Consider the following 6,581-nt stretch of genomic DNA (forward strand, 5'->3'; position numbering starts at 1 on the left):
ATTTGGGTGTTATGCCTTCCATGATAGCTAATCAAAACTCCCCTTATGTCATTAAAGCCTATTTCCTAAGGTTGAAATTACTATATTTTATAGTTGATATGTGGTCAAAATTATCTTCACAAGATTTGTTTAAAGACAAGTGCTCAATCAGAGAACCATTTACTTACTTCCTCAAATCAAATTTGTTTTATTGCCGTGTGGAAAATGTGAACAGCTGAATACTTGGCAAAGGGAATTAATGACTTATCCTTGGAAAGTAGGGCAGTCTGGGCTTATTTTGTATTGATTTAAATACAAACAACATGCTTTGACTGATTGCAGTGTGCTAGAAAAGGAGAGGATAGTGGGAAGGAATGGTTTGCCATCTACAATCATGAAAAGCAACTATGGATTTTAAAATTCTTCATTCTCCCACAAGCAGTACATCTTAAGACTAGCCACTTCATATCACTTGAGGTTTATTTTCTCAGATGGGAGTATTGTTGTTCTAATTTTTTTGAAAAAGAAGTCTTTCATTACAAAGCAGAAAGATTCTACTCACAAAACTTAAATCATCTGGTTAAAGTTGTATTTGATTTCTTTCTGCTGACAAATTTGTGCTCATAATATAATAAGAAAGCACATCCTATTTGGAAAGCATGAACACCTCTTTGACTGTTTTTCACCTCATATTTAGAATAGTTCTTATGATAACTGTGTTGTTTTGTGTTTGAGAGCCACTTCCCCAGTGATGTATGTAGTCAACTGAAGAAAAACAGACCTGATGAGGAACTTTAATCCAGCCTCATGGCTACTCTGGCAAGGGATCACATCCAAAGACTTGGTCTACAGAATATACTGCAGTGTATTTTGAGTATCACATCTGAGTACAAGACACATTTTAGTACCAGGACACAGAGGCAAGGAGATCTTTGAGTGCACGTCAGTGAGTTCTATCCAGTCAGGTGAGTTAAGTCAGTTGGAGGTCAGCACAGTGCATGCCATGCAGTGGAGTTGAGTTCATGTAATTCAGTGCAGGTAAGAAGAGGCAGTTGAAGCCCAAGAATAAGAAGGAGCAAGGGGGTTGAGGATTTAGCTCAGTGGTAGAGCGCTTGACTAGCAAGCACAAGGCCCTGGGTTTGGTCCTCAGCTCCGGAAAAAAAAAAGGAGCAAGAAGATTAGAACACATTGCCAGAGGTAGTTTGAGGCCAAGTAGAGCAATTGTGAGAAGCTGTGAGAAGCCAGATTGAATCAGTCAGCTTGGAGAGGAGTTTAAGCCAGAACAGATGGGTTGAACCAACCTCAGAGAAACAGCCTCAGAAAGAGTTAGAGAGGGTGATCTTACTCATCAGTAAGTCTCTGAGGAGGCCATTATATCATTGGGAGACTGATTTGTGCTGGCTTGCCTTCACTTTCAATAGCCAATTCATCTTTCCTGTCACTGGAGCATTCCTTTGCTCATGAATGAATACACTTGACTTTCCAGCGTAGACTACTATGTAATTTGAGTACCAAATTTGATAATATTCTGATGTTCTTCTGTCATGATAATTCATGAACTCACTCATGCAACTGAAAAACAGCTCCATTTGTAAGCAAAAGTGTTCCCTTTCTGAATGGAATTTTTTTTTATTAACTTCAGTATTTCTTATATACATTTCGAGTGTTATTCCCTTTCCCGGTTTCCGGGCAAACATCCCCCTCCCTCCTCCCCTCCCTCCACCCTTATGGGTGTTCCCCTCCCCACCCTCCCCCCATTGCCGCCCTCCCCCCAACAGTCTAGTTCACTGGGGGTTCAGTCTTAGCAGGACCCAGGGCTTCCCCTTCCACTGGTGCTCTTACTAGGATATTCATTGCTACCTATGAGGTCAGAGTCCAGGGTCAGTCCATGTATAGTCTTTAGGTAGTGGCTTAGTCCCTGGAAGCTCTGGTTGCTTGGCATTGTTGTACATATGGGGTCTCGAGCCCCTTCAAGCTCTTCCAGTTCTTTCTCTGATTCCTTCAACAGGGGTCCTGTTCTCAGTTCAGTGGTTTGCTGCTGGCATTTGCCTCTGTACTTGCTGTATTCTGGCTGTGTCTCTCAGGAGCGATCTACATCCGGCTCCTGTTGGTCTGCACTTCTTTGCTTCATCCATCTTGTCTAATTGGGTGGCTGTATATGTATGGGCCACATGTGGGGCAGGCTCTGAATGGGTGTTCCTTCAGAATCTGTTTTAATCTTTGCCTCTCTCTTCCCTGCCAAGGGTCTGAATGGAATTTTTAATGTAATGCCTTTATAGTATCAAAAATTTGAATTAAAGTTTGACAAAATTAAATTGTTGCTTCAACCCCTCACTATTCTGCTTTTCTCACTGTAGATATGGTGAATGAGCCCTATTAATCTTGAACAACTCTTGAAGCATAGTGGTTAATGAGCACAGTACACAGTTTTTAACTATACGAGACTTAGATTGTAAAAGAAGGGTATTCCCATCTCTCTCAATATACAACCAGTGAAGTGAAATGAACATTCCTAATATTTTTATACTTGTCTATATATATATATATATATATTGCAGTTTCTTATCTAAAGTTGTTTGGTCAAAACATTCATGCCACACTTTCTTAGTCAATCTGTCTAAAAAGAGGAAGGAAGAAGTGAAGTACAGACAGAAAAAAGTGATAGAAATTGGCAGAAGATGCATTTAAATTGAAACTTGAATTTAGAGGCAGTTCTCTAGTAGAAGTATATTTGTGTTTTATGTTAAAACATGAAAAAATTCTCTAGGCCAAGACAATGCTGACATGTGAGAAGAGCAGAATAGATGACAGTTGGCAGTGAAAATGCTCATCAAGAGATAGTAGCAATGAAGATCGAAAGCAACTCATATAAATATTTTTAGGATGCCATCAAGGCATTAAACTTGGAGAGGAAAATCAGAGGAAGTGACAAATAAGGGAGCAAATATAAATAACTACTTATGAAGAACAATTTGGATCCTCTGGGGCAAGTAAACTAGTTAGGAATATAGAGGATATATAAAAAGTTGCACACTTGTTATAAAAATATTCTTTTATATTTGGAGAGAGAAGATGAGTCATTTTCTAACTTACATTGGGTTGGCAAAGGAGATGGTGCATGGTTATAGCTTTAGGATGGTATCTCTAGGATATGATAATGAATTGTATATGAAGATTAAATTAAAGTTCTCGAGCAAGAATTCCAAGCTCTTCTTTGAGTCAGGATACTCTTTCCTAAAATTCCAAGTACCAGAGATGGAAACACTCAAAGATAAAATGGGTGTTCTTACACTAAGTGGTTCATGTTTATCAAATATGCCAAGCATTTGTTCAATATATGAGTACTGTGGCTCAAGGGACTAACAAATTTAGGAGCTATTCGTACATGAATATATTAACAAGCCTTGTCTGCAGAAATGCCTAGTGCTAAGGAAAGAAAAAAGAACAAGCAAAACAAATCCCAATGCACTCCAGCATGTATCATTGAGAAAATAGTAGAAGCCCTATGTGAAAATGGAAAGAACAAAAATAGAAAGAGAGAGAAAAATGAAAGAATCTATGTTCATTGACTTGGGGAATAAAAATTTAAAAATTGAGACTATGTAATTTTGAGAGCTGAGAAGCACATGTTGGTGCTCTGGGAAGCTGAGTACCAAAGGGAGCTAAATAGAGCCTGTGGAGTCAACTCACTCTACATATTTTTCTAAGAACGGAAAACGAGAATTGGGAGATTATATGCCAAGTGAGCAATTTTCTTTAAGGTGAGGAATTCTGGGTCACACATGTACCTTGAAAAGAACAAGGTGAAAGAGGGAAATTGTAACAATTAAACTCCTAGGCAAGATAGGATACAGGGAAAAAACTGAGAAGCAAGTAAATGATGTGGTTACTATTGCATTACTTCTTAAATGTATATACAAAATGTTATGAGAACAAAATAAAGGAAGCTAGAAAGGTAGAATGCAGTGTTGCATTCTGTTGAGTGCAAGGAGACAGGAGAGATATTTCTAGGGCACCTGAAATGATTTTTTAAGAGTGATGCCCATGGAATCCTTTCTAGTCACTTTCATTCTACAGTTGTCTTGAATAAATTTTAAAGAAGCTTCCAAATAAATATAGATATATATGATCAACTTGTTTTCCACAGTGCTATACAGAAAGAACAGTCTACAATTGGTGGTGCTGAGAGATACAGATATCCAAATTCCAAGGAATGAAATTATTTTACTGCCTCTCATCATATATAAATATCAACACCAAGTTTATTAAGATAGAACAGAATGCATGACACCAAAAAATTATGAGAAGAAAAAGAAGCAACCCCCTTCCCTGCAAAGCTGCTGATGTATGAGGAAGGTCTCTGGATATGAATTCAAAAGTATAGAAAAGAATATGTATATAAATAAACAAGATTACATCAATTAAAGAAAATACTATCAGTTAAGGGTAGACTCAATAGCAACACAGAATAATGAAAAGGTTTACTAACTATGTTTCTAACAAGGAGTAAGTTTTCAAATACATAAAGAACTCAACAATACCAGCAAAAATGAACCCCTGTATACTACATATGTGCAGAGCCATTATGGAAAAATATGTAAATCGCACAATTAAACTTATGTACCAGATGATTCAAGATAAGACTAGATGTATATTAAAGGAAAAAGTCAGTATGTATCCTACATTAATTGTAGCATTGTCTCAGAACGGAGAAAATAATAGTGGTTTGCACATACTGCAGTAAAATGAGAAATAGGGAAAGTTCCACCACAGAAGTACTAAGCCTGATAAACAACTTCATTAAAGTGACTGTATATAAAATTAACTCAAACAAATCAGTAGCCTTCCTCTACTGAAAGAATAAACAGGCTGAGAAAGAAATTTGGGAAATGATACCCTTCACAATAGTCACAAATAATAAAAACATACCTCAATGTGGTTATAACCAGGCAAGTGAAAGCTCTTCATGACAGGAACTTCGAGTCCCTGAAGAAAGAAATTGAAGAAGATCTCAGAAGATGGAAAGATCTTCCAGGCTCATGGATTGGCAGGATTGGTATAGTAAAAATGGCCATTTTGCCAAAGGCAATCTACAGATTCAATGCAATCCCCATCAAAATACCAACTCAATTCTTAATAGAGTTAGAAATAGCAATTTGTAAATTCATCTGGAATAATAAAAAACCCAGAATAGAAAAACTTTCCTGAACAATAAAGGGACCTCTGGGGGAATCACTATCCCTGACCTCAAGCTATATTACAGAACAATAGTGATAAAAACTGTATGGTATCGGTCCAGAGACAGGCAGGTAGATCAATGGAATAGAATTGAAGACCCAGAAATGAACCCACAACCTATGGTCACTTGATCTTTGAAAAGGAGATAAAACCATTCAGTGGAAAATGATAGCATTTTCAACAAATGGTGCTGGTTCAACTGAAGGTCAGCATGTAGAAGAATGCAAAATAAATACATTCTTATCGCCCTGTACAAAGCTCAAGTCCAAGTGCATCAAGGGCCTCCAAATAAAACCAGATACACTCGAACTAATAGAAGAAAAGTGGGGAACATCTTCAAACACATGAGCACTAAAGAAGATTTCCTGAACATAACATGAATGGCTTATGCTCTAAGATCAAGAATCGACAAATGTGACCCCATAAAATTACAAACCTTCTATAAGGCAAAGGACCTCATTAGGACAAAACAGCAACCAACAGATTAGGAAAAGATCTTTACCAATCCTATATCTGATAGAGAACTAATATCCAATATATACAAAGAACTCAAGAAGTTAGATTACAGAGTCAAATAACCCTCTTAATATGGGGAACAGAGATAAACAAGGAATTCCTAGCTGAGGAATATCAAATGCCTGAGAAATACATAAAGAAATGTTCAACTTCCTTAGTCAGCAGGGAAATGCAAATCAAAAAAAAAAAAACATGAGATTCCACCTCACACCACTCAGAATAACTAAGATCAAAAACTCAGGTGACAACAGATGATGACAAAGATGAAGATGTAGAGAAAGAGGAACACTCCTCCATGTTGGTGGGGTTGCAAACTGGTACAACTACTCTGGAAATCAGTCTGGAGGTTCCTCAGAAAATTGGACATAGTATTACCTGAGGACCCAGCTATACCACTCTTGGGCATATACCCAAAAGATGCTCCAACATTTAACAAGGACACACATTCCAGTATGTACATAGAAGCCTTATTTATAATAGCCAGAAGTCGGAGAGAACCCAGATGCCCTTCAAAATAAGGATGGATACAGAAAATGTGGTACATGTACACAATGGAGCACTACACAGCTTTCAAAAACAATGACTTCATGAAATTCAGAAGCAAATGAATGGAACTAGAAAATATCACGCTGAGTGAGGTAACCCAATCAAACACACACACACACACACACACACACACACACACACACACACACACACACACCAAGCATACACACACACACGATATGGACTCACTGGTAAATGGATATTAACCCAAAGGCTTGAATTACCCATGATACAATCCACAGACCACATGAAGCTCATGAAAAAAGATGACCAAAGTGTGGGTGTTTCTGTCATTCTCAAAA

The sequence above is a fragment of the Rattus norvegicus genome, chromosome 4 (assembly GCF_021556685.1).
Source record: "Rattus norvegicus strain SHRSP/BbbUtx chromosome 4, alternate assembly SHRSP_T2T, whole genome shotgun sequence".
Taxonomy (NCBI): Eukaryota; Metazoa; Chordata; class Mammalia; order Rodentia; family Muridae; genus Rattus; species Rattus norvegicus.